At 38.6% G+C, this 27,682-nt stretch overlaps 2 long non-coding RNA genes across 3 annotated transcripts; both read left to right on the forward strand.

Annotated features, from left to right (window-relative positions):
- The first annotated feature begins 12,258 nt into the window (after positions 1–12,258).
- On the forward strand, positions 12,259–18,268 carry LOC142033694 (uncharacterized). The gene is made up of 4 exons (XR_012651294.1): positions 12,259–12,432; positions 12,520–12,612; positions 14,642–14,808; positions 18,082–18,268. It is a non-coding gene; the product is annotated as an uncharacterized LOC142033694 (long non-coding RNA).
- Positions 18,269–19,888: 1,620 nt separating this feature from the next.
- LOC142033693 (uncharacterized) lies at positions 19,889–26,028 on the forward strand. Of its 2 annotated transcripts, none has more exons than XR_012651292.1 (4): positions 19,889–20,482; positions 21,026–21,104; positions 21,468–21,524; positions 24,174–26,028. It is a non-coding gene; the product is annotated as an uncharacterized LOC142033693 (long non-coding RNA). The 2 variants fall into 2 exon arrangements; XR_012651293.1 differs by having other exon boundaries at positions 19,889–20,421.
- The last annotated feature ends 1,654 nt before the right edge of the window (positions 26,029–27,682 follow it).

The following is a 27,682-nucleotide window of genomic DNA, read 5'->3' on the forward strand; positions in this document are numbered from 1 at the left end:
TACTCTTATGTGTTAGTCCTTCCACATAAAAATTAAGCATATTTAATATATTGTCATAGTATATGGCCAGAATGGAATGGTAAACACTTTACTCCTCCTCTGCAGTAGGAATTGCATGTGCCTTCTTTGCAGGATACAATCTGTTAAAATCCCATATCATAGCCTCTTTTCAAGAAGTCATCTTGGGGCCCCAAGAACCTGACCACCCATTGCTCACACTCTAATTTCTTTGTTTTGGAGAGGGTGTGCTAGCACTATGGAACTGGTGGCAGATGAACTCTGAAAGCCTTAATCATATATGGTCAGGTTTGAAGTTCTCAGGACAGAGAAACAGTGCCAGTTTCTGTGTTTGGGCTCCAAAGGTGAAATGAAGAAAGCCAGCAGTTTCTGTTCATACTGATGGATCGGCTAGTGGATTTTGATTAGATCTGATTAAGGCTTTCTAATGCAAATCATATTTGGCCATGATGAACGGAACAAAACAGAGTCTGCAGAATTGAAATTTTTAGTGCTTAACTTTCAATTCTGCTGCAATGTTTTGCTTTCCAATTGGGAAAACAACCTCAATATTTCATTTCAGACTGAATCTATCTGAACGGAAACATGACGGTTTGTTGAATTGAGTTGAATGGTTTAAATTCAGGTCAGATTGTCTGAGTTGATGTGGTAGCTCCTGGAAGCTGCAGTTGTGGGGGAAGTAATCATATGTCTTGATTCTCTTAGGAAGAAGTGAAACTGAAATACGTAAGGCTGATCGTGTACTTTATCTACTGATGTCTTCAGACCCAATTTAAAATCACAGATATTTAAATGCATACATTTTGAATGGTGTCTGTGTTTGTGTGCATGTAGGTATATTTATAAATGTATGCATTTCCAGGCGAAAAATCCATTAAAATACTTTTATATATAGATATGTGTATATATTTATTATACTTGTATTTATATATATGTAATAAAATGCATTTTTCTTTCCTCTGGGAAAACATGAGTGGAGCCCAGAGGGGAATAAAAGGTGTCTACAAAGTAAAAATATCTTTCTCTTTCCAGATATTTTTCCTGGTACATAGTGTTTTTATTTCAACATATGGCTATGCCTTATCTGAACAGTATTATTGGCAGATCTGTGCCACAGGTAGGCACTAGGAGAATTAGTACTGAAACTTAGTTTAAGTATATAAATGAATGTGTTAATGTTCATATGACTTTGTGCAGAAGAGCCACAAGATGGCAGGAGTACCACATGTCAGTTTCTTTTCACAGTCTTTCCATTGTATTTTTCCTACTTTTCTTTTATTGCATTGCAATTTACATAGTTTTGATGGTTTTAAAAGCCAGCTCAGTTCAACAGCAAGTAACTTACTCTGGATTTTGGCATACATAATAAATGCAATAGCAACATTAAATGCTAAAGTGTTGTACTAGTGGAAGAATGAGCCACTTGTAACATCCAATTCCATAATAATTTCCTTATTTAGAAAATAAATTGTATCTCCATCATATTTTCAACTTTTTAGGAAATTATTTTTTTTCCTTGATCATATTCATGATGTTAAAAAGTACTAATGGACTGGCAAACCTCTCCCAATCTATTCTTCACATTAGAACTCTGAAAAAACTAAAAATGCAACCAGCTCCTTAACTGAGTTAAAGAGAGAGTACTGTAATTTTTGTGCTACTGAAGGACTGTATGCCAGGTGCAGTGCTATCAGGGTCTCACCTAGAGGTAATGCAGAGACAGAATGTTGCCTGCAACTTGACATGTGTAAACAATTTTGGAATGTTTCAGCAAAGCAAAATGAGTTTAACACCCCCCCCCCCCCCCCCCAATATATATATATATATGTAAAAACCAGCTATTTATGAAGCACCACTACCATATCTGTGCTTCGAAGAAGGGTTGAAACTTGGAAGAGAATCTCTTGGGATCAACAATTTTTACTGTCACTAGGAAAGTGGCTTAAATTTGACCAAATGATTAGCTAGAGGATTATGAATTTACAAGCACTTATCAGAACACTGTTAAGAGTTCGACAATTTAATTATTTGGTGAGTCTTCTTGCCTAAACCTGCTCTAACTACTTCACAGATTTTTCCTATGTATGTGGATGCATACAACATCCCACAGAGTAATTTGTGCACAAGCCCTCCTGGGCTCCATGGACTGAGCAGACCTTTCCCTGTGGTTGTGGATGCTCCCTGTCTTTCTGCTTTGTTCACTGTGTGAGACCGAGGTCCCATCAGAGAGACAGCATGTGTCCAGTATGTCATCAGAGACTGCACAAAAAGATTACTTAGGTGGTGTAGAGAAGAATGAAAATTGGAGGGAAACAATGCTCATGTGAGAGAGAAGGGAATATGACAGGGGTTTTGTGTTGGAAAGATTAGCAAGAAGATGAATTTTAGAGGGGCATGCAGAAAAGAATGTATTACACTACTTAATAAAGCAGAGGAAAGAACTGCACAAGAGACATTTGCAAGGGTGGACTGATAGAGCCAAGGTAGGAAGTGTCATTGCAAGTAGCATCCTAGGAGTCTGTGGGGCCTCACTGGTTAGGCCTAACGGAGCCAATCTGCCTTGGATGCCAAGGATACCCGTTACAATTGCAGTTGTCAGGACAGATTTTTTAGGAGTTTTTTTATTCTCAGTGAGTGAAAGTATATGCACAAATATGGTACCTTACTGCAGACCATGAATGTGAGAGGCAGGTTGGCAGCATAACTCTAGCAAGGGCTACTGAAGCCAATGGACTGAAAGAAATATCCTTGCCCTCTCCTTCCTCCTCAGTGCTGATATGAGGCAGTAGGACTGCAGAAGACACTGACTGTGGGAGCCTGGTGTATCTCCCCTGCAGTATTGTGCTGTGCAGCATGTCAGAGACACTGATGTTCCTTACATAGCCCCAATTTGGTACTCCCTGGAGCAAAACCTTTGCTCAGGTATTGAGCAGCAACATAAAGCCAGGGCAATTCCCCCTCCATGGCATATACAGGCAGGGTCTGCATCTAAATCCTGTCCTTTTTCTTTTTATGATCCTGTTTTCAGTTTCTTAGAAGATTTCACAGTGAAAATGCCCATGCTGGGTGTTCATTTTTTTTTTTTTTCTGTAAGAGATACAGCTACATGGTTAGCTCATTTCCCAGAATGTAAATAGGGGGAAAGTACATTTGCCCTTTAAAAAGATCTTAAGTGTTTCACTGAGAAGAACCAGCACTTCCATGCTTGGAAGCAAAATTCTTGTGGGACTTGTTTTTAAATCAGGGCATTGCCTTTTGTTTGGAAAAATAAGCCCATGATTGATGAAATTATGCATAACAGAAAATCTCAAAATACACATGCTGGTCCGTGTACGTATAGGAAGACCTGGTAAGCAAGGCTGACTACAGCTACTTCCACTTAGTGATTATACAGGCTGGTAGTTTGTGCTGCTGACTGGGAAGGAGGTAACTCCTTTCTAGAAGTGTTCCTCAAGGAACGACACTGAAGGATCTGTAAATACTGAATCTAAAATATCTCTTCCCTTGTCTTTTCCCCTGCTCCCCTCACCCATTTGTGTGGCCCTCTATCCCTCTGCTTCCTGTTTCTCTTTTGGGAGGGTTAGCAAAATTCAATTTGTTTGTATTTCTGAGAAGCCATGAACTAGCTCAGACTAGTCCTTCCAGGTTGCAAATCAGGTGATTGATTTAACATGAAGCATCTGAGGAAGCTATATCAAGCAGGGATCTGAGAGATTTTAAAGTGCTAGGGTAATCAGCATACGCCTCCAGATAGCACCACTTCCCACGGCAAACAACAAAGGATGCCAATTTGACAGAAAACCTTAATTTTGACTTTTATAAACTTTTAGATGCCTCACACTGCAGCCTTTTTTTTGAGCTTTCTTGCATCTAAGACATATGTGCATGTACACAGAATATTTGTGTATTTGTCTGCTAATATCTATTTATCTAGCTATCTAGTTATCTCTTGGCATGAATAAAATCTATTCTAACACAAATCCACAGCTTTGTAGTTCTTCGTAAAGTGGAAAATGTAAGTGGTAATTTTACCAGCAGAGAAAATCTATTTGAAGGTTTTCTCTTGATGGCAGTTGCTTCCTGAATTTTTATCTTCTTTAATACAATGTGGGATGCTAAAGCACACACCTACCCAGTGGAATCATAATCCATTTTAGCTGTTCAAACAACATCATGCTACCAAAGGACTTTTGATTTCAGAGCCTTTTCACTGTATGCTACTGAACATTTTTTTACTGCAGCAATATATTTTGTGTTTCATTCCAGTCCATTTTATACTCACTGTCTGTTATAATTACATATTATTTACTGTATTGCATATAATAATCTATAACTTGTATTGTTACATTTATTTAACATGTTTTAGAGCCAATACATAGATAACTGCAAAAGAAAAGGCAAAAATTGGCCTACTCCCTTCTTTCCCCATCTCAATCCCTGATCCTCTCCTAGTGTTTCAAAGGCAAAAACAATTTGGAAATTGGGGGATTGACCTTTTCACCTTTATCAGATGAAGGCTCCTGTTTGTGAAACCTGTTGTACGATTTGGCTCTTTATTGAACTCCCAGAGCTATTTATGTAATATACAAAAATGTGGCTGCTGCAGGCACCAGCAATTGTGTTTTTCTCTGTAGGTGCCCTAGAAGGAATCCAATTAGAAACAAGAATATCTGTGAACATTTGTTATTTTACTAAGCATTTGGAGGAAGAACAAGATAGTATGTACTTTTACTGCCTGCAGTGTAGTTATAATCCCAAAATGCATAAAAAACTATATAGCGTTAACTGTGGAATGGAATTATTTCCATCATTGCACAAGATAATGTACCAGGCATTATTCTGTAGGTCCTCCCCTATGCATACTTTATCATGTCATGCTTTGATAAGACTTCAGAATTGCAATGTCCCTTTTTTTTGTGTGAAGAATTTAAAATAATTTCAGTTTAGTTTTTTGAAAGATTTCAATCTCTTCCTGACATTTGACAGAAAGTAGAAAAGTAAATACTGAACTAGAGAATAACAGCTCCTCTCAGCAGATCCTTAGTCCTTATGGAGACTTGTGTCTAGACTCATGGGAGTCTGTGCTAAATACAAGATTTCTTTCTTTCGCCTTTGCTTATGAAACCAGATGAAAATGTGTGTGAAAATATGAAGATATCCAGGGAGATAAAATTCAGCTATTCTATGGAGCTTGAAAAAGACAATACCAACCGTGGTGTCTTACCATGGAGGAAATTTCTAGAAAAAAGTAGACCCACCCAGACTCTGTCACACCTTGTGACAGCCTTCCCACAGCACCCCCTTTCCCCTGAAAATTCTTCTTTCCATATGAAGTCTGGAAGGACTGCATTCTGCCAATCTAGTCTGTGCACATCCTCTGGACTGAGGTTCCCCAGTGTTTTACCCTGGAAAAAGAGGCTGTCAGATGCAGATTTACAACTCCTTAGCTATGAAACAGCCAAAATGCCATCACACTTAGCACTGAATGAACATTGTTTATGTTGAAAAGACAAACTATTTCAGGTAACAGTAGGCAGTAACAGTAGTTAATTTTTAAAATAATCTCTAAAATAGATTTTATTTTTCCAAAGAAAAAAGACAGTTAGTTAGTTGCACTTAAGAATTTGTTCATGTTGTAAAAGAGTACTGATGAGTAACAGAACATACAATTTTATTTGTGCATGACCTTTAAAAAAAAAGATAAAAGATTCCATGACAAGCTATTAAGAAAATAAGACCCTGTTTGTTAGGTAAATGAAATGAGATCTGTACAAAGGATCTTTGCAGTTGCAACTAAGTATTAGATGCTGACTCATTTATTTTACCTTTGCTACCTAACTTGCAAAATATTTTTCATGAAACAAATGCAAATTGTTAATGAGAAGAATAAGATTGCAGGAAGCTCCTGTATGTCTCAGTTTTCCATTAAGCAAACCTATGACTTTTCAGTAAAAATGCTTTTTCTAGGTATTCATGAAAATACCTCTTTCATTATTTGCATAATTTTCCAGTCTGTATTGTTAGCAATAAATATCAGGGTGACTGATAAGAAACCATTTTGCCCTTTAGCTTTCATTGAAAAAAATAGAGATTAGGTTTCGATGATGAGTTGGAATCAATCATGATAATGATGGAAAGTAATTATCTAATAAGAGTTGTTAACATAAGTCATTAAATGTATTGACATACATTTTTCAGGTAGAGTATATTACTGAAGGACAAAATCTTACAATTAATATTAAACCCTATATTCTCCTTATTAGGAAAGTATAAGATGTATGGTATAAGGTCCATGAAGCCTATTTAAAAGAAAAATGAAATATTTAGGGTTTTTTCACTCAGATTCAGTATGGAAATGTATGGTACTGCATAGTGGTTTGGGTGTTTTTTTTTTTTTTTTCAGCAGGGAAATGGTTTGGCAGCATTACTTAGGAGTACAGCTGGACCAAAATATTAATTTCTTGACCAGTGAAGATTTTCTTACAACCGCCATCCATCCCACAAAATCCTGTGTGTCAAATTAAAGTGAAAATTCATAATCCTAAAAGTTTTCATAACCTAAAAGCACTTGGTAGTACTATTAATGATGTTGTGATTCATTTGAAATGTAATGTTCTGATGTAAATATTTTTTATATTTTAAGCATTAGTTCAGAGTAGTCATTCAGACAGCACGTACATGAACTCTTGAGAAAGCCATAAGGCCAATTCCCTCTTGCTGTGGTGAGAATGTCCCATGGAAATTCATACAGCACTCCAGAAAGGAGATGGTATGGGCAGTCAGAAATGTGAGTGCTCCCAGTGGATCTGTAGCAGGACAGAGCTGATGCAGCCCTTGAGTTCAACAATAATAAATTGAGAGATGGAGACCTGAAGTGCGTAGGAATTGCTAATATTCACCTAATTTATGTACTTTTGTACAAAATACTAGAAAGACCTAATAATTTGGGATGTTCTAGGGCACGAAGTGCTTGGACAGCATAATTTTTGTGTTCTTTAGTGATTACAAGTTTGGAAACATATTACAAGACCATAAACGTGCTGTTAGTCTCAGGCTGAACATTGCTTAAGTCAAACTAGTGGAATGATTTTCACTGGTATGAGGGAGAATATTCCATATTTAAGAAGGCAGTATTCAGAATGAAGGTATTCATGAATACCAGATTTTTTTTTCCAAAACAACTGGCTGTTTTACCCCTGTACTGAACAAACTCCACTGTTCAAGGCATGTCTAACCTTGGGTTTTCTGCTACAGTCACCCTGAATCATGGAAAAAAATAATCTCATATTAAAAATCTTGGACCCCAATTACCCAAGCCCTGAAAAGAAAGTAAGTGTAGGAGAGGAACCAGCATTTTCAGGCTGGAAGATGAAAAATGCTGGAGTTTCTTCAAAACATGACCCGTAGTTATAGTTTAGGAGCTCCATTTTTTTGTTAGTAAATAAATCTGAAACTCGTCTTCCTCTGTTTCCTGCGTGAGATTGGACTGGAGGAGAAAATTGTAAGGTCCTCCATCTTCCTTGTGACTCTTTCTTTACATGTTCCTCATTTTCTGGCCTGTGCCTCCTGATTATAGAGGTTCTTCATTGTGCCTCTCATGTCCAGCTCCCCATTTTCTGTGAGAATGCTGCTTTGCCCTAAATCCCTTTAGAGTACGCCTCCCTTTCTGTCCATGGTTTTCCTGAAGAGCAGCTGATTAATATCCATATCATTCTTCACCATCCACAAATGGTGGTTCACATAATTTGATCAAGAAGCTGCAAAACTGTCTGTACACCTGTTGATTCTTTGTTTTTATAACTTGGAATAGCTGAATGTTGACCCTTCATAACATGGCAGGATTTAGTTACTGTTTGCTGCTTACCATTTTCATCAGTATTGTGGTAAGCAACTAGTGTGCTGCCATATAAGGACAGTAATGTTCTTCTCTTAAAATCTACTTCTATGCAGATACTTGTCTCTACCAAATACTATAATTAAAGCAGAGAACAGTTATCACTTGTGTCCCTCAGAAAGTGCACAGGGCATCCCAGAATCATGTTGCTTAATGGCTGTTTCCACATATTTCCCTATTTATTATGTTGTGTATTAGTCTACAGCATGCTGTAAAGCTAAAATGTATTCTGCAGAGAATTATTCATGTCCCTGTTCAGATGTGACATAAGAGAAAACCACATCTGATTGTAGACTGATGTTGCTCTGGCAAAAATACCATTTACTAGTAAGAAAATCACCTAACTATTCTAACAGGTATTGTTCAAACTGAGGCTGGCAAACAATGGCAGTTCTGTGCTGTTCAGCACAGTGTTTTATTACATTATAAATTCTTGATGCAGTGACATCAATATTCATCTTCTCTAGTACAGTAGAGAAGTCATTGCAATTATGGACAAAGCCTTCCATAAGTGACTGTTGTACTGGATTGTGTATAAAAAAATCAATATTAACAATTTAAACAAAAAAATGTTAAATTAAAAGGATAGTTGCTGATGGAATATAATAAAATCTTTCAAAATGTGCCACTGCTGCCTTTTTTTTTTTTTTATTTCTGCTCACAGGGGAAGAAGGCAATGACATTATAAAGAAAACATTACCTCAACAGCCTCATATGCCACTCTTATTTTAGATGCACGTGGCTATGCAGAGCTAGTTGCTCAGATTGAATTAGAGGATAAAGCTTCCATATGCAAGATCCTCTCGGTTTAGTCCATGGTTTTAAAAGGATATTAAACTTTCAGGTACCTTTGAGGTATCTGATTTTTGGAGTAACCCACTATGTCCTCTACAGTCTAGGAAAGGACTGATGGTTACATGCAGAAAGTGGTAGTTCCTGTGGTTTTGATGAGTGTTTAGATAGTCCTCATCAAGTTTGTTTAACTATATGGGAAACCAGTTTTATATTAACCACCTCCAAGCTGAGCTCCAGCAACATTTGCTCATGTGAACAGAAATCACTGACTTTCTTGCAATCCATGAATAGAAGTTTATCTTAATTTTTATTTGAACTGATTTGTCAATTCTTCATTTAGCAAATGTTTGAAATTGTCAAACAGTTTGAATAAGATATAAAATTAAAATGATTGCTATTCTCTACTTAAAATCGTTCTCTTTTTGAACCATTTTAAGTAGTTTAGCAAATTAGATCAGATAATGAATGGCCTTTTGTCACAACCTAATGGGTTACCCAGTCTGTAGGTATACAGAGATTGTGCCCGTGGGTTCATAGGATTCCATAATGCACAAGGACATGGAGGCGTTATCCTCTGAATTTCTCTACTTTATTACAGATTACCACAAATACCACAAGGATCACCACAGGCAAGTAAACTATCACAACAATCACCACTAGCAAGTATACCTATGATTAATAAAGTGAATGTGTCTGTCTGTCTATCAATTGTTACTACAAGTTACTATCAGCAATCAACAATATAGTATCAGTCAAAGGTATGGCAACAATCAATAATAGCAGTAATTGATCATATAGCCCTAATCAAGATAATAGCAGTAACTAATAACAGCAACAACCAAGTAGGTATATACTATTACAGGCCACTACAAACTTACTGTTAGTGAAGCAACTTGTCAACAATATAACAACAGATATACTTACAATAGATTACTTATATGGAGAGAGAGAGAGAGAGATATATATGTATCTCAAGTGAATTAGATTTCACAAGGGGACCCAACCATCCCAGAGGTGGGAGGACAAACTGAACTGACCCCAAGGTGAGAGAAGGAGTTGAAAGGAGATCAATAAAATAACAGACACAGTCTCCAAATACAATCCATGTCACAGAGTCTGGAGTCAGCCAAGTGGCTCTGGTGAGAGTCCAAGATCTTGTAGAAAGTTCATGTGGAATTCAACCTGCTTAGGAAAAAGTATGTGCAGCATGGGAAGTTCTCCCATGCTGATAGAAAGACTTCATTTTTGGATAAAAATTAAGTCCTTTTTATAACATAGGGACATAAGAGGACATAGGACATTCTATTTCCAGCAGCCAATTGATGATATTAGTTTCTATTTTTCACCTGTAACAGCCAATAGATGATGATGTTTCCTGTTCTTTCAGAGCAATTTTATTTTTCCAGACTGTTTTCCACCTTTTTAGGTGGTAACTTGCCATCACAGTCCCTTGTTTTTGCACTTACCAGTAGTATCTCAGGTTGTCTGTGGTTTCTAAGCACCCCGGCTGTACTTCAAAGAGGCCAGTTGCACTTTTCAAGGATGTTTCTGGTTCCCATGCCTAGTTCCCAGGCTCACAGTTCCAGCCTGGCAGGCCTTTCTCTGTCAGTATTTATCAGCAGACATTTTCTTTTGCTCAGTAATATTCCCCTTCTAACCAGGCTACCTCTATGGTTGCTCACATCACCTTCAGGAAAGAATAGGGGCAAAATTCTTTCCTGCTGTGTTTCTAATCAGTTCAGTAACATTATACCAGAGATTAATTTTGTGTTGAGTCTTTTAGGATATAATATTAGGTTTCTAAAAATGAAAATAGTATCAAAATCTCGTATTGATAAAACAATAATGAATACTTGAAGTGTAGGGGACATGTACAGTAACAGCCTTGTGAACAGGTATTGCTTAAAAAGATTAAAAAACATTTATAAGGGCAGTAAGCATATGACTCCTTATCGTAGTCTGGTCAGTCAGAAGAGTGATAGGGTTACCTCTTTTCTGAACTTACCCATATCAGCTGCAAATGCATAAAATGTAAATTTCAGATTATGCTCTCTTCCTAAGTTTAGCTTTGCTTGCAGTTTCTCTGCAAGGTTTCTTTGATAATGCAGTTTAGAAAACTGTGAAGCTACATGTACCCTGTGTACTGACAGCTGTACTAGTACTAGCTGTACTAGTACTGTTAATGATATTAATACTAGTGCATATATAATTCCAGGATTTTTTCCACCATTTCATGGGAAAGATTGTAATAAGTTATTATTTGTGAACTTGAGATATCATTGTGAAATGTGTGCATGTGTGTGTGTTCAACCTCATTTTGAGGAAGTAAAAGACATAGATGTAGGGAACCTTTCCATGAGGGTAGTAAATTGGATGAACTGTTTTGATACATCTGTGGTACACTCATTCAGGGTTTGAGGTTTTAACGTGCAGACTTCAAAGAACAATCTGTACAGAGTGAGCTTACTTGTAGCTCACTTATAAGCAGTGTTTCTTTTTTGCTAAATCAGTATGTGGAGACGCTGAACACAGATAGTTGGAACGTCAATGAGTCCGGAGGAAACATTCAGGGGCGATGAGTGGGTGTTTGTTGTCTATTTCCTACTTGTTAAGGGATGGTGTCCTTTGAGTCTGAGGCTGTGTGGGTGTCATGAGGAAGAAAGAAAGGGGAGCAGTGGAAAGAGTGGGAAGCTGAGTAAGGATAACATTAAGCCCAGCTGGGAGTTGCACAGACTAGAGGCAGATTTTAGTGGGCAATTTGGGGACTATCTATTATTTCAACAACTAGTAAAATCTAGCAAAGGCCTAGAATAAAAGAGGGGCAAAAAGATCTTCCATAAACACAAACCCATACATGGGCAAGGCATGACACTGCTGGATTTCTCATGAGCCCTGTTCAAGACTAATACTGCAAAAAAATGCTAGTAGCTCCAAAACTGGGAAGATGGAACCTGCCTTTGTTTCAAGTTGTTATCTCCTTCTTAATAGCAGTCTGGTACCAAATTTAGCAGAATAGATACATTCTATTTTACCCCTGGTACCTAGCCCCTGCCATAACCAAAGACACAGGGGACTTTGATATGTGTAATATTTGTGTTAATAAAAGCATTGTTTGCCTTTTAAAAGGCCATACCTTTGATTTAACTGAGATACTCAAACTGACCTATATTATCCTCTTCCCCTGTTGTATTTGCATGGTAGACATTATAAACATCTTAATGTAATGAGAATATTACGCTAATTGAAGCTGGTACCTTGGAGTGCTGAAGCAGCAGATGCACACTTGCTAACAATGAAAACACAGAATCTCTGGCAAACAAAATATAATCCATCATAAACAACATAAAAGCCTAAAGAAAGATAATCATTTAAATGGAATGGAATATGCTTCCCTGATGTGTCACTTTCAATCACACACTGACTTGTTTAGAACATGAATTTCCCTCAGGGCTTCTGCAATTTGTAACACTTGCTGACTGTTCATGCACTGATAGTGTCCATTCTCTCTTCTCTTTACAGGGTATTTAAGTAGGAAGTGTTCATTAATATTAATAGAAAAGCTTTGGATTAATTATTTTAAAACAGCATTCAGAAAAAGTATGTTGTTGATTTTGACACAGAATATATGCACATAAGCTGTTTTCCACTACCCCAACTGAACAAGGAAGCTGTGTATTTACAAAAACATATGCTTGTTTCAACTGAAAAATGCATCTGATCTGAAGGTGAGTTTCCAGGAGAGCAACAAAAAATTCAGCATTTTTGTGCTGGGGAAATTCTGACACACTGAAAATGCTTACATTGTGCTTCAGGACAGCACAGCATCTGGAATCTGCTCTGCAAGCAAGAAGTTGAAGAAAGTTTTGATTTTGAGAATCTTCATCTTCTGATTTTCCTGGGGAAAGGTAGGAAATATGTCTATGGCTTTAAAGATTGCCTTGCTTCCACCTGTAGGGGAAGGAGGTGGGAAGCTCTGAAACCCAGGCTCAGACTGGAGTTCCCAGTGCTGCTGGGATGTTAGGATTATGATGGAGCAGAGCTGTAGATACAGAGGTGTCCTGGGCTGGACTGCTTGGGGCCTGGGATCTTTAGCTGTTGATCTAAGAAGCTTAGATTCATAAGCAGAGGATTGGATTCTAGCAGCAGAGATAGCAGAGATGTGTCAAAATCTTGCTGTATATTCCATAAATGTTTGTGGATACCAATCATTTACAAAACATCATTTCCTTAGATTGAATTTTCTTTTTTGGTCAGAACCTCTCGTGGCAGATCTTAGTGCTAGGCTTATGAAAATGTTTTGCCAAGGCCTAAAATGGCAGCCTCTAATTATGTGTTTCTGTGACATGGTCTACACACAGCGTTACAGCTATGCATACACAGTGTCTCCAGACACAAATGCTTCCTTACTGTAGGCATTCACTGGCTCAATGCAAGAGCTCAGATGAATAAAGGCAACTCTTCTGGGCTCTGTACCATTGACACAGGGCTCTATTTGCAGAGGTAACTGCTGAGTTTCGATTCCTCCATTTATTTTTAACATACCTGCAGGAATGTGAGGGGATATAAACCTCCTCTGTTTCCCACTTTACTGTTCCATTTGGAGTCATGCAAAATGGGCTTAAACTATTACATATGTGGAAAATTCTCATCTGGATGTGTTTTGGGTCCAAGTTGCACAGCAATAACTGGTTAGATTATGCTGTCACACTGTTGTGAACTGAGGAATTAAATAAGATGTCTGTATGCAGCTATTCACTAAAGCCTCTTCCCATCTTCCTTCAGCTACACAACCTTGTGCTTTTGCCTCCTTGGCCTGAGGGCATTGTGGAATCAATCATGCTGCCTGTGCACCCAATGTGCACTCCATCTGTACACATCAAGGTGCAGGAAGGTGGAAAACCAAGCTACTATGGCACAATTTATCTTTGCCTCTTGTTCCCTCACTGGTGTTTGTTCTCATATATATAGTAAAGCCAACACAGAATATGGGAGAAATGCATCTCTTCTAGCTTTCCCAAGGCTGATTATTTTCCTTATATCACATTCTCCTTTGCACTGATATGTTAGTCACCTCAGGTTCCTGAAAATGCCTGCTTTGTCCTTTGAGAGTAGTTACAATTACATGTTGTGTAACTTAAGTATTATCCAGCAATTTGAGACAAAGGCCCAGTGGACTAAACATTAAGATTTACTAGTATGACATAAAACCCCAAATATCTTATAGGTGGAGATGTCCAGCAGAATGAATGAATGCCTTTGTTCTTGGCTCTGATTCTGCATAATCTACACAAGGCAAACTCCTGAACTTAAGGGGGCTACTGCTAGGTCAACAGTGATAAATTGTGATGGTGTTTGGAAAATACTTAGTGCTAATTAAAGCTGAAGCACTATAATTAGTTTATTTGCTTATTTCTGGAACCTTTTGTAGTTTAGTTATTGATTTTATACATACAGAGATGGTTGAGACAAGGATATTGAATCAGAGGTTTTATGTTCTCTAAAGACCTTCCACTGAACCATACAATAATATATAGCACAATTGGAGTGAGGGAACTGAAATAACAGTATCTTAAAAGGACTTTTTTTCAATTGTCTTGGAAATTTATTGGTTCCAAGACAGTTTTTAAGGAATGGTGTTAGTTCTGCTTTCACAAAAAGAGAAGAAATAGTCTTAGCAAAATATTTAGTGACTGTGTAATTTCTTTTCTCCTTTTGCATAGTTTTTGACTTGTGAATAATTTCTGTGCTGCTACTTGTAACACTTCCACTTTATTGGACTGCAGTGCAAGTAGTAGAAAACATAACAAAACCAGCTAGGCTTTAAGTTGGACAATTATATGACAATTTTATTGATTCAGTCGTACTGAAAAGTAATTTTTGACCTGTTCTGCTTCTCTTGCAAAACAAACTTCCTTCTGTTGTTTTTATCTTCAGGATATGGTTTGTCTGAAATCAAAATGAGGAAAGTAATGTCTCCTTAGAAAGTAAAATACCAAAGACACATCTGGAATACCTATATAGAGTGTTCAGCAAGTGTTAATAAGCACAGAGGAGTCCACTTAGCCTGGAGAAATGAACATGGCACCTTTTTTTTTGATGGGGTAACGTAATTCTTCTCAGGCTCCTGGAAATATCTATTCCCATATGACAAAGGTTTAAGAAATGTGATCACTTCTGTAATTCTTCAGACACTAAAATGTCACCTTCTAGAGGCACTTGTGCTAGGTCCATGATACTTCTCTTCACTCATTACCAACAAATGACTTAGGCACCAAGGTGCTTGGTTTCATAAAATAACTCAAAACCATTTAGTGAGTCACCTGGGCCACACATGGAAAAGAGTGAAACACTTTGCAACAAAAACCTAACTAGTATGCTAAGAAAGAGCCAACAAAATCCAGTGGCTCACCTGCCCCAGACACACAGACAAATAGCATGGCTCATAAATCCTACTCTAGAGGTGACTTGCTTAAGAGCCTCTGTTCCCCAATGCCTTTTCCTATGTTCCTCCCATATCAAATGCCATATAAGCAAGAGGGAATGATTAGCTTTCCCTGTGGGGTATGAGCCCACCTCTCTTCATTATATGACCCTTCTAAATCTGTAATGAGCTTCTGATCTTCCTTGGTGTATTCTGGATTACCTTCTAGGGAAATCTGCCTATCAGGAATTAAGGCCCCTTCTGTTTTTACCTTTGTTTTGGCCACTTGTTTTGCCTCCCTGTCCGCCAACTCATTCCGTTTTTCCAAATCTGAGCTCACTTTCTGGTGTGCCTTAATATGCATAATTGCTGCTTTCTTAGGGAGGTGGACAGCTTCCAGTAACTTCAGAATTTCTTCTGCGTGTTTGATATTTTTCCCTTGAGAACTCAATAGTCCTCTCTCCTTCCAAGTTGCTCCATGTGCGTGTACAACTCCAAAGGCATATTTTGAGTCTGTATAAATGTTCACAGCTTCCAGGGCGCGGGTAAGAGCAATTATTTCTGCCTTCTGTCCGGAGGTGTTCATGGGCAAAGCCCCTGATTCTATTACCTCTTGGCTGGTGGTGACGGCGTATCCTGCATGTCGATTACCATTTAGGACATAACTGCTTCCATCTGTGAACCAAGTTTCCCTGTTCTCCATGGGGCTGTCTTTCAGGTCTGGGTGACTGGTGTATGTTGCTTCGATGGTTTCCAAACAGTCATGATGTACTGGTTCTCCTGTGTTCCTGCTGAGAAAAGAAGCTGGGTTGACAATGTCAGTGACTACAATCTCCACGTCATCCTGCTCTACCAATATAGCTTGATATCTCAGGAATCTTTGTGGAGAGAGCCAATGTCCACCTTTTGCTTCCAGTACTGCTGATACTGTGTGAGACACCAGAACAGTCATCTTCTGGCCCAGAGTAAACTTTTGGGCTTCCTGTATATTCAGTATCACAGCTGCAACTGCCCGCAGGCATCCAGGCCAACCTTTTGCAGTTGTGTCTAACTGCTTAGAGAGGTAGGCAACTGCCCGTTGATATGGACCCAGGTTTTGTGCTAATATTCCCAGGGCTAATATTCTGCTTCTCGTGGGAGTAAAGAAGAAATGGCTTACTCACATCTGGGAGTCCTAAGGCCGGGGCTGACATCAAAGCCTTTTTCAGTAGCTCAAAGGCTCGTTTGGTCTCCTTGTTCCATTCAAGGTGTCTCTGCTCAGTGGCTGTCAACGCATACAATGGTTTAACAAGCAATCCATAATTATAAATCCACAATCGGCACCACCCCATCATCCCCAGAAAAGTCTGTAACTCTTTTACTGCCTGAGGTCTCTGAGTTTGACATATTGCCTCTTTACGGGCCTGTCCCAAAGTTCTTTGTCCCGCGCTAATTTCATAGCCCAAATAATTAACTTTGCGTTGCATTACCTGTGCCTTTTTCTTGGATACCCGGTACCCCTGGAGTCCCAGGAAATTCAACAGACTCACTGTCCATGTCATACAATCTTTCTCTGTTTTGGTGTCGATCAGGATATCATCCACATACTGCAACAGCTTCCGCTCCTCAGATGGGGCTTCCCAGGATTCTAAGTCTTTCGCAAGCTGATTGCCAAAAATGGTAGGGCTATTCTTAAATCCTTGTGGCAACACTGTCCAAGTGAGCTGGGTCTTTCGACCACTCTTGGGCTTTTCCAATTCAAATGCAAATAATTTTTGGCTGGCTTCATGGAGAGGGAGGCAAAAGAAAGCATCCTTCAAATCTAAAACAGTAAAACAAATCAATTCAGGTGTTAATACGATCAACAGGGTATATGGGTTCACCACTACTGGGTAAAGATCTTCAGTTATATTATTCACCGCCCGTAAGTCTTGGACCACCCGATATGACTCATCGGGCTTCTGAACAGGTAATATAGGGGTATTGAATTCAGACTCACACTCTTTTAATAATCCCAACTGCAAAAATTTTTCTATCACTGGCCAGATTTCTTCTCTGTCTTCCTTCTTTAGGGGATATTGTTTAATTCTTACTGGCTTTTGGCCTTCCTTGATCCTAACTTCAACAGGTGGAGCACTTTTTGCTCTTCCAGGTGCATCGGTAGCCCATACCCCTGGGTACACTTGGTTTAAGATGTCCTCGTTAATGCTTCCTTCTAGGGGGAGACTGGTTAAGGTTAGGCTCAATATTTGAATATATTGCTGATCTTTTACCTCCAGAGTAATTTCTCCCTTTTTGAATACAGTTTTTGCTCCCAATTGTTCCAACAAGTCCCTTCCCAAAAGTGCCTTTGAGGAGTTGGGCATATATAAAAATTTATGAATGCTCCACTGTTTTCCTAATTTATATTCTAAAGGTTTACAAAAATATGCCTTTTCACTTTGGCCAGTTGCTCCTTTCACCGTGACATAATCATCTCCCAGGGGCATCAAAGCTTGATTCAGAACCGAGTATGTTGCTTCTGTATCTACTAAAAATTCTACCTCTTGTTGTGTTTTCCCTAGCTTAATTATAACCAGTGGATCCGCTAGGGTAGATTCCCCAGGTTCCCGTCAATCTCCCTTCACATGGGCTACCGTTCTTCCTGTTTGAGCCCTCTGATCCTCCTTGTTCCTTGGGCATTCCTTTTTCCAATGACCAAATTTCTTACACAAAGCGCATTGATCCTTGCCCAGTCGGGGCAAGTCTCGTCTAGGCCCTCTTCCTCTTTCTTCCTGGATAACAGCCATTAATTTCCTTTGCCCTTGCCTATATCCTTCCTCTCTGTTACTTAATACTCTCCATGCTTCATCCAACAATATTTCTAAATTTCTACTCTCTGTAGGGCTTAATTTCTGAAGTTTGCACCTTATATCCCCTGTAGATTGACGCAAAAACTGGGATACTAATTGTTGTATTCCTACCTCTGACCCAGGATCCAGTGGGTGCACCCACCATGGAAGAACTGAGGACTGAGGACCAACGGGATGCCGCTGAATCCATGGTGGTGACTATCCTTGCAACTCTATCCTAACTGCTTGCTTGATTTCTGCCTTCCATTCTATCCTATTGCTACTATTTTCTACTTTTGATACTTTTGATAATAAAAACTCTTTGGGGTATACGGCATTTGACCTCGTTTGTGTCTTAATCTCGCTCTTGGGATCATATCGAAACCTTCCCCAACATTGGATCGGGACAGTGTTTAATAAGACAGTGGTGGTAGAGGTTGAAGGAAGTCATTCTTGCATCTCTTTGCCTCTTTTCCCTGCTGACAAACTAAACTTTTTCTTCCTTGCTATTAAGACCTGAGTTTTGGCTAATGGCAAAGACTCTGCGTCTCTATCAAAGTCAATCCAGCAGAACATATTTTTGCAAGCACCCGCTGTCTTTGTGCTGCCACTATTAGACAGTAGAAAAAGAATTGTTAATGCACATACAGTTTTACTAAGTTTAAACTGCAAAAAGACATTGAAATTTACAACCCATTTAGGTAGTTGAAAGATTTTTGTCTCCTATTCAGGCCTGAAAATTAAGTGTCTTCCCACCCCCACCCCCCAAGAGCATTTAGTCTCCAGTCTCTCTAAAATTGTCAAAAGAGCTTTAGCAACTGACTGGGGAGGCCCAAGCCCAATGAAGGCAGCACATACAGCCACACTTCCTCAGACATCCTTCAAAAGGTTTTCGGTGTGTCATTTAGTCAGATCAGTGCAAAAGGAGGAATTAGAATACAAAGATGAGTGGAAACTGCAAAAATTCATATGGTGTGTAATTTTTCCCTATTCGTCCCATCTCCTCCCTATGTCCTTGACTCTCTCTCTCTCTCTTCCCTCCCCCCATCTCGCTCTACAAAGAGTTTTTCACATTGCCCTTCCAATGTCTGTTTCACCTCATTCTTTCTTCCTTCTTTTCTCATTCCTTCTCTTGCAACACTATTTTAATTTTTGTTTCCCTTTTCTCTATGCATTGTCACAGCCCAGTCAATCTTTTGGATTGTACCCTTTGGATTATCCTTCAGTTTAAATCTGATATTTTTCTTTATGGTTCCTCAGGGTCCATAAACTCCATTTGTTTGTCTCTTTGTCGCCATAGCATAGAACCCACCTAAAATAGGTACATGGCTTTCTGTCTTACTCGAAATAATAAAAGATGTGGGCTTCTAGAGAAAGTCTGATCTAGCCTGCAATGAGTTAGTGTGGCTTGGCCAAATGCCACAGAGAGATAATTGTCTCTTTGTAGCACTAAATCATTGCCTGCTTGGTCTCACTGATTATCACATAGCTGGAGGAAGGGTGCTGTCAGGATAACATCTTAGTTTCTCCTTTCTTTTCCCTTTTCCCAGATCTGTAAGTATTTAATCTTTTCTGCCTTGCTAAGCTAGAGGTAATGATCTGGCCAGGACATACTCCTTTTTTCACTCTCTCTAATTCCACTTATTTCCCCAGACATAATTCTTGGAGTCTTTTTCTAACTTCTGTCCAACATATTATTTCTTTCATAAATCTGGTTCGTATTCTCTCTGGGCTGTTTCCCTTTTCCTTGCAGCCTCTCTTACACAGTGGAATAGCACAAAAGGACCTATTGTAAAAGATTGTCAGCTGGTCAGTTCTGACTGCTTTTTCAGTTTTGGCCAGAGTGCCTCAGCAACCCTCAAAATAAATAGTAAGAGTTAATTATTCAGGCAAAAAGAAATTTAGCTTGCCCATAAGTGGTTTTGGAATATGAGGACAAATATCTCAGGACAACCCACCTGCCATGCCTTCCTTTTGCTTATTTGTAAAGTTGCAGTGTGGGTTAATTACATTTGTCTTTCTGTCTCTGTCATAGTTTAACTTGATCTTTTTATTGATGCTGTTCATAGAAGCATCAGATTTTCAGAATTTGTTTTCCCTTTTTGTTCATGTGATAGCATATTTCCATACATTCTCTATGGTATGTCTAAATATTTTGATGGTTTTAAAGTTTTGTACCAGCCGTGGAAACTGGTTTGCTGCTAGATGACTGTAAAAGTGAGATTTGGTAAATAATTATTAGAAATCTTATACTAACACTATGATTGAAACAATAGACAAAAGTATAGCCACGCAATTAACTAGTAGAGGTAGTTACTCATAAGTTTTGCAGCTCTTTGCTCTTATGACTAGATGTTCCTGTACACTAGATGAGAACAATGTTGAAACTGACCACATGTGATTGAAACTGTGTTAAGCTTCAAGATCAAAGAACAAGGACAAGAATAAAGACTTCAAGGACAGCCAGCAAGAACTTCAAATGGGTCGGTGGTCACAAAAGCAGCCCTTTGACTCAAATGGATCCTTCATTGCACATGATCAGATGTAGGCAGTACTATGATAATCAGTTACAATAATGTTTATGTATAGGTATACTAACCTGATTAATATATAATTGTTACCCCATATAACCTGTTTCTGCTGAAGCTGTGACATGCACACTAGGTGGAATTACCCTCTGTGCATCCAGCGCTGCAATAAAGAATGCCTGCTTTCTAAAACTCCAAAACAAGTCTTAGAGAGTTTCTTCAACTGGCTTTTCTGTATCACATGTTCTGCTGTTATTTTTGTTAGGATTATTAGCAGTAGCAGTAATACTATGGTTCACTGCTATCAAGTATCCTTCAGAGAATGTTATGTTTTTCTTTGGCAAGGCTGGCTATCTGATACCAAAGATAATAAATCCATGCTTTAAGAAGTGATGTATCTTTATGGTGCATAAGGAAACAAGCTTACCTTGAATTTATGAATTGGTTCTCCTATCCATTATGATATTTGATAGTGAATCACAATTTCCTCTAGTTTCTACCCATAATATACAGCATATTCTTCTACCTCTGACTCTAATTTCTTTTTGCTATGTTTTAGATTATTTTTCTTGAGAAACCTTGGAGAAGCATGAACCAGAAAGACAATAAGAGACAGATAAATTCGATGTGTACAGAAGGTATTCTTATTATCTTCTGAGAATATCTCAAAAGAATAAAACAAATTAACTGAGAACTGTGAAATGTGACAAAGCAAGCATCTCCAGAAATGAACATTTGTCCCCACTCTTTTTCAGCTAAGAGCCTGCTGCAATATCTCTACAAATAAATATAAACTCCTTAAATTACCCTCCTGCAGTCAGACGTATACCTTATAATTTGGAGTACAAACTTACTTTCTCTAAAAAGGTGGTATTTTCCACCTTTATAAAGAATGTATGACATTGACTTAATAGATGCATTCCTTATTTAAACAGTATGTTTCTTTTTATAAGCAGCAAAACTGTTGTGAGTCAATAAACTTTTTCTTCTCTGTGGTACAGTTTTCCTGCCCTCTTCACCTCTACCTTTGGAACACGAGGGAAATGGCTTATGCTTTGGTAAGTAATGTTTATATAAATGTTTATTCACCATTTCTTGTATAAGAAAATATCCTGCTTTTATTTAGTTATTTATTCATTTGTTTTTATCTTAGAATAAGCATATATTCTGTGTCTGCCTCTAGCTTTCTGCTAGGCTGGCTTAATACATTGATTTATACAGTGGGATGAGCTAGGAAACATATTTTAAATCTAAAATCTTATATTCTGCTGAATGTAGCAAACATCATGAAATGAGCACCAAATGTGCAGAATCTGTCAATTTTCCACACATGCACTGTAAATAGTCCTGCCAGGGACTCAAAAATAGCAGAATGCAGATATGAGTCTTTTGGAAAGTTATCTTTCAGTGTGCAGTATGGTCGTTAATATGACATTTCAGTGTAGTAATTACATAGAGTGCATTATATTCCTGGCTTTTTCTGTGATGATATTGTAAAAGACACTCAACCATTTTCATTATTATTACTATGTGTTCTCTGGAAGTGTATTTATTAGAATATTCAGAAGTTGTTATTGTACATTGCAACATGTTTCCTATAGTCTGGGAACTTTAGACCTCCAGTGGTGAGCCAAATACAGTGCCAATGAGTCCCTTAGTCCTTTTAGAAATCTGCAGACCACTGGTAAATTTATACATTCTTTCAGCTCCAGAACTGGGCTTTATACATTACAGATTCTACTCCATGTGATGTCTGCAACTGGAATCTTTTAAAAATGCTTTTTTACAAGATAGTCCTTTTCTTTCTTGTTCGTCTGTCATCCAGTCCTTGGGCTGTGCAGTACATGTATTCTGAACAGCAAAGAACTGGTTTTTAAAACAATGGGCTGAGCATACCTAGCACTTTCATGGAATTGTTAAAGAATTTTATGTCTTCTAAGATTGTGATTTAGTCCCTTACAGCTAAGTCCTGATCATTCCTAGGCTCGTCTTGATCTACAGATCAGTCTCTTCAATTGTGTCTTTACAGACACTCTCTAAAGAAATGAATGCCAAATTGTTAAAGAGCAAATAAAAAAAAATTCTAAACGAGAGAACAGGAAGGAAGGATAGGGAACTATGTAGTCAGGTTTGTCAGTTATTGTCCTGCAGTGATTGGCAAGTTCAATACACCGAGAAAACGTCTTGATTCAGGGGCTGCTGCAGGGTACAAATGAATCTTGCTGTTTGGTTTGTTTATGTGCTTTTTTTTAAAAAGAGAAATGTAAACATTTTAAAATACCCTGGCAACTGTTTTAATGGTTACTAACCTGCTGTTTTAGTATATATTATGATTATGTAAGCTTTTTATTTTGGTGTTTTGGAATTTTCACTGTCAGGAAAACCATGCTTTTTCCTTGAGATTTTGGGGATACTGACACAAAAAAAAGGCATCACACTATCATGAGTGCATGATTCATTCAGAGTTGCTACTGAATAGAAGAAAACTATTAGTTATTCAAGTTCAAAAGAAAATAACTGATATAAAAAAAAAATCATCAAAGGAACTTGCAACACTTGCATTAGATGCAATGGTGATAGGGCTTCCTTCCTCTAAGTTGGGTTCATTAAATCAGAAACAAGCTGAAGGCTATTACCCCCCTAAAAATTACATCCAAAATATACCTTTGAGAGTTACACTTCCTTTCTGAGTTTCTTGTGAGCGAAAACATGGACTTCAGGGGTATTTTAATAATGAGTTCTAAAAAAACGCTGAATGACTATATGTTGTGGTTTAACCCCAGCCAGCAACTAAGCACCACGCAGCCGCTCACTCACTCCCCCCTGCCCCAGTGGGATGGGGGAGAAAATTGGGAAAAGAAGTAAAACTCGTGGGTTGAGATAAGAACAGTTTAATAGAACAGAAAAGAAGAAACTAATAATGATAATGATAACACTAATAAAATGACAACAGTAATAATAAAAGGATTGGAATGTACAAATGATGCTCAGGGCAACTGATCACCACCCGCTGATTGATGCCCAGTTAGTCCCTGAGTGGAGATTCCCCCGCCTCCACTCCCCCCAGTTTATATACTAGACATGACATCACATGGTATGGAATACCCTGTTGGCCAGTTTGGGTCAGCTGTCCTGGCTGTGTCCCCTCCCAACTTCTTGTGCCCCTCCAGCCTTCTTGCTGGCTGGGCATGAGAAGCTGAAAAATCCTTGACTTAGTCTAAACACTACTGAGCAACAACTGCAAACATCAGTGTTATCAACATTCTTCACATACTGAACTCAAAACATAGCACCGTACCAGCTACTAGGATGACAGTTAACTCTATCCCAGCTGAAACCAGGACAAAGTGCTGGATGAGAACCAGCTGAAACCAACACACGGAGCACTGAAGTATATAGGACACTGGCAGATGCAATAGGGAGCTAAAGAGCGTGCTACTGTCTCAGAAAGTGTAGCTGGTGAAAATGTTGCCGAAATCTGGAATAAAACTCCTTAACAGCAATGAGAATTTAAGAAGCAGGCACTCCTTTATTGCAGCGCTGGGCACACGGGGGATTGCTCCACCTATCGTGTGCACCTGTCTAGTCTAACTGCGCAGGTTAAATACACACCTCTTATACATATTCACTAAATTTCTGGAAAATGTTATACATAATCATTAACTTTCCGATAAAACATTAGCATATGTAAATGTCTCTTCGCACAGGCACAGTGAAGGTCTCTGGTCGTCTTCAGAAGCCCTCTGGTGGTCTTCCATAGTCTTCCTCACTCGTCTGCTTCTTGACCTCTCTTAGGTGATTCTGCACAGTACGATTCTCACCATCATCTATATTACTTTACATCAAAATGCATACTATGTCTATTGTTAAATTTAACCTTTCTAATGATTGGTCCTTCAGTGACACCATCTTATTAATATTCTTATGTTAAAACAATCATTGGTTAATCTCACTTAACTCTACTGATTGGAATCCTCGATATTTAGACAGAGGTGGGAAGGGTAAGGGGTTTCCAAGCAGCAAACTGGTGTCCATAATGGTTTCCTTAGTCTCCTAAAACAAAACACTATAAATCAACAAATCTTTGTCAAAGTTTCTGCGGTCAACTGATTCCAGACAACACTTGAATTCCCGTGGTCACACACAGTACACCTTCCAAAGTTCCCAAGTTCCCATTACTACACCTCAAACCCAACACTCCCACACTTATGCTCCACAACTTTCCACTTCCCAATCAAACCAAACTCTTTTATATAATTAGATTTTAATTTCTTTATCAAAATATTTGCAACAAAACCCAACAACTAGTCTGGTAGAAACTCTTCCTAGATAATCTAATGAAATTGAAGTTCTTTATTTTTCCAGCACTTTGGGAGCAAACCTGTTTTTAAGTAGTTATTTTATTTCCCCTTTCTTTGCCCTTCCTGGGCTTTTGTTTCTCTGAAGCTTTGAAATTTTTTTTTTTTTTAATTTGTCCTCTCTTTGTCCTGAGTTGACTACCTTTATTATTGAAACCCTCGTCTTTGGGTACTACAGGCAACAAACCTGCACGTGTACCTACACTCATGCTGTTTTCCAGTGCTCTGATAGTGCAAAGGTGTCTTACAGTAGACTTTTTTAATAGTGTTAAACAATGGTAGAGGCACATCTCTCAAGTGAGCTTAAGGCTGCAGTTTCTGTTGACTTCAATTCAGCTGGGAGGTGCACAACACATTTGAAAATATGTAAAATGCATCTGAAAATAACTGAATAGAAGTTCCCTGGCATGTATGCCTTTATATGTACAATCTTTAATGGTTAAATAGTAATCCTCACTGTTTAGATGATGAAATGAAGCATGCTGTGGTGTCCAGCCACTGGCATTTTCCTGTGGGTCTTGAAATTTCTCTGTTTGCTGTATCACTGATGTGCATGTGGATTTGTTTTTGACTTGTCCTTAGCATAGGAAAAAACTTTAAATAAACTCAACGGAAGCATTAAAAAAGTGCAATCATACTGACAGCTTCCATCCCTCCACTAATTAATCCTGATTTTTGCTGCAATCCATGTATAACATGCATCATGCTTGAATAAATGAACAAATGCATATACAATGGTGTCTACTCAAAACTGATACAAGTAGAAAAAAGAAACTCTGTACCCCAAGGACATCTTTTTTTTTTTTTTTTTTTTTAAAGTGGTAACTGCTCTGCTAACAGTTTGGAAGATGGAGCTTTTCTGTTGGCTTATTTAGTTTTATCAAGAAAGAATTGTGAGAGACATTGTAAGGGAGATGTAGACCATACTTTTATGAGCATATGAAGGAGCAGTTGTTAAATTCATTCCAAGATTAAATCAATGTGCATTACGGATACTCTATAGCAGATCAGGAACTTAATTCAGTGTTTTCATTTTTTAAAATTTGTTTCAAAATGCTTTGTTGTTTTACCACCTTGTGTGTGTATGTTTTGTGAGAGACTGAAACATTGTGGTGGGGCAAGTTCTGCTTAAAGACAAACCCTGCACAGCAAGGAACCAAGGTGAAAAGCCCATCAGCTCAGACATCAGAAACGGGAGGGAAAGAGTGCACAGCTCCTTGTTCTGATGTGCTGTTCTGATCCAAAGATCAAACAATGGCCGTGTCTGCAGGGAAGGAGAAGTTACTCCACAAACAACCCCCAAGCCCAAAGGCTCACAAGCTGCTCATTAACCTGGGGAGTTCAGGTGCCTGCCCGAAGGAGGGGCAAGGATGATAGAAGGACACAAACTGAAGCCCTGGGTGTGCAAGCCCACCGGGACTGGACCCGTCGGCTGTCTAGACCCCTTGGGCGACTGAACCAATGCTGGACCCAGGACCAGTGAAGTCTTTCTCTCTTCCTTTCTCTTTCTCTCTTCCTTTCTCTTTCTCTGTCTTCTTCTCTCTTTCCTTTTCCTTTTCCACAATCCCTACACCTCATCTGTTTCAAGACATAAACCGCTGACCAAGTCTGAGACTAAGAGTGGATCCAGCTGCCCCTGGGCCCTTCTCTGAGGAGGAGTCTGGAAAGCAAGGGGGTCTGCTCTGAACCTCGAGACTCAACGGGAGGTCTCTCCTTATTCCCTGAATCAATGTATAAGGTTACCACAGGTTACCTGGTTTACCGAGGTAGTTTCAAGATATAAACCGTTGACCAAGTCTGAGAGTAAAAGTGGATCCAGCCGCCCCTGGGCCCTTCTCTGAGGAGGAGTCTGGAAAGCAAGGGGGTCTGCTCTGAACCTCGAGACTCAATGGGAGGGATCTCCTTATTCCCTGAATTGATGTATACGGTTACACAGTTTACAGAAGTAGTCTTATGCCAATTCCTGTTGTGAGAAACCCTGCCACCTACTGCCACGCCTCCCAGTTCAGTTTGCTTCTGTCAGAAATAAAATCTTTAACTGATTGTTTGGTGTTGTTTCACCTTAATTTAGCCCGAGGGAATTTCGAATTAAACACGACTCCCTGGTCTGTCCAGTCTGGGTCGTGACATGTTTGCACATTTATTCTATTTATTTTTTAATTTGAATCAAACCATTATGAATCACCAGTTCCAAGAATAGCTAGTAAACCTGATTTCAGTGTGTACTGAGGGCATTTTAGGAAAAAAAATCACACTGCGAGGATCTACAGTTTCAGCAAGGAATCTAGGCATGTGTGAGAGGGCTGATGAAGTAAATAATTTTTTTCATCTTGCCTATCAAAAGGCTTTTGCTCATGAGGCGTATAAGCAACCTCAGCATACTAATGAATGCTAGCTTATGGGCTTGATCCATAAAGTGGAGTGGACAGATGTGTGGTAATTATGAAAATTAAACAAGTATTATAAAATTGAACCATTTAAAGTTGTTTAAAATCCATGCATGGCCTTTTATATTTTGATTATGGTAAACAAATTTAAAGGTGATTGAAGGCATTTATAGGCTGCTACAAGTAAAATATCATAACATGAGTGCATATTACCTTGATTATGGATTTAGAAGTTACCTGATGAGAACAGTTTAGACTTTCAACAATGGAAATCAAAGTACAGTTAATTGATGCGCTCCATTTAGAGGTATCTGGGAAATAGTCACAAATCTGTAGTGTAGATAATTGCCTTTTCTTGCAAGTCAGAAATGAAAATAAGAAAGGTAAAGCTCTAAAACAAGTTAGCGGAGAAGTAACATAGCGGCATATACACTTTTTCAGAATTGATTCACTTTCCTAGCAGTGTAAGAG

Source organism: Buteo buteo, chromosome 8 (assembly GCF_964188355.1).
Source record: "Buteo buteo chromosome 8, bButBut1.hap1.1, whole genome shotgun sequence".
NCBI lineage: Eukaryota > Metazoa > Chordata > Aves > Accipitriformes > Accipitridae > Buteo > Buteo buteo.